This window comes from Octopus bimaculoides, chromosome 6 (assembly GCF_001194135.2).
Source record: "Octopus bimaculoides isolate UCB-OBI-ISO-001 chromosome 6, ASM119413v2, whole genome shotgun sequence".
NCBI classification, from domain to species: domain Eukaryota; kingdom Metazoa; phylum Mollusca; class Cephalopoda; order Octopoda; family Octopodidae; genus Octopus; species Octopus bimaculoides.
The window spans coordinates 40943555-40945487 of NC_068986.1; positions in this window are offsets into that span (position 1 = coordinate 40943555).

Consider the following 1933-nt stretch of genomic DNA (forward strand, 5'->3'; position numbering starts at 1 on the left):
ATATATATATATATATATATATATATACAGGAGTTGGACAAAATAATGGAAACACCTTAAAATTTCAAACAAATTTATTTTAATATGGGGTAGGACCACCTTTTGCAGTAATTACAGCCTGAATTCTACGAGATGTGGACTCGTGCAAAGTTTGAATTGTTTCCAAAGGAATTTTTGTCCATTCTTCAGCTAAAACAGATTCCAGTTCTTGTAGTGATAATGGTAGAGGATATCGATTCCTTACTTGTTTTTTCTAAAATGCACCATAAATGTTAAATAATATTGAGATCTGGGGACTGTGGTGGCCAGATCAGATGTTCAACTTCATTAGAATGTTCCTTGTGCCATTCAGTAACAACTTTAGTTGTGTAAATTGGTGCGTTATCATCCTGAAAGACTGCGTCTCCCCCAGGAAACAGTTCCGCAGCAATAGGATGAATTTGATCAGATAAAATGCTTAAATAGTCTTGACTAATAATTCTGTCATGTAGGGAAGCAATTGGAACAGCGGATTTCCAAGATATAGCCCCACCCCCAGATCATAACAGATCTTCCTCCATGTTTAACAGTTGGAAAAAGGAAGTCCGGGTCAAATGCTTCTTTTGGCTGTCTCCACACGTATTCTCGGCCGGTGATAAAAAATACGGTAAAGGATGACTCATCCGAGAAAATAACATTCTTCCACTGCTTTAGGGACCAATTCTGTAGGTTTTTTATTCCACTCTAAACGCTTTGCAACGTTTGTTTTTGAAAATTCAGGTTCTCTGATTGCAGCCCTTCCGTGAAATCCGGCTTTGTGCAGCTCCCGGTGAACAGTTTTTGTGGAGACTAGGTTCTCGTGGTGGTCATTAAGCTCTGCAGTAATTTTAGGAACTGTGCTCTTGTGATCCTTTCTAACAATTTGCGTATGAGTCCGACGGTCTCTATCTGAAAGTTTTCTTCCAGAGTTTTGTTTCGACGAGGAGGTTTTTCCCTCTTTCTCAAAGGCTGTCATTACTTTCGAGACAGTACTTCTTGATAAGCCAAACATTTCGGCTGTTTTCGATACGCTAGCGCCTGCCATACGAGCACCAACAATTTGACCTCTTTCAAAGTCCGAATGATCTGCCATTTTAATTACTTTTTTCCGATGGTATCTGAAAAGAAACAGCAATTTTAACAGAACATATTAAGCAACACTAATAATAAATCAAAAAATATAAAAATAAACAAGCTTTTGACGGTTTTATAGATATTTCAAAATTATGATGCTATGATGCTAGGTGTTTCCATTATTTTGTCCAACCCCTGTACATATGTGCCTGACTAGAAAAAGTTTTACTTTTTAACTTCAGAGCTAAATATTTATATATTTATACTAATGACAATATTTAGTTGCCACTAATTGTGACTGAGGGTGCCCGATAGCACCTGTATTGCTAGAAATGAGTTAAAATCCCTTATTTCTAGCAATATAGGTGCTATACGGCACCTTCAGTCACAATTAGTGACAATTGAATAATTCCTTTTTGGTTTTATATAGGGTTTAGCTTCTTTTGTTATTTTTGTTAATGACAATAAAATTATAAAAATATATTTTTGTATAACAAATGTTTTCATATGATAGTTTTACTGCATACATATTAGTATATGTTTTCGCAAAGTGATTATTACACGCACAAAGGAAGAAAATGATATACTCGTGAAAAGTTTTCGTATAAAATACGTTTTCGTAAAAGAAAATCACGTTTTACTAAATAAATGTTAATGCACATTATGTATACATACCGTATATATATATATATATATATATATATATATATATGATTGGTATATTTTAAGTTCTAGGTAACCCATTACAAGATTTGAAATCACTGGAGCAGCTCGGGTTCCCATTGCAATTCCACATGTATGTCGATAGTAAACTGTATCGAACATGAAATAGTTGTTCAGT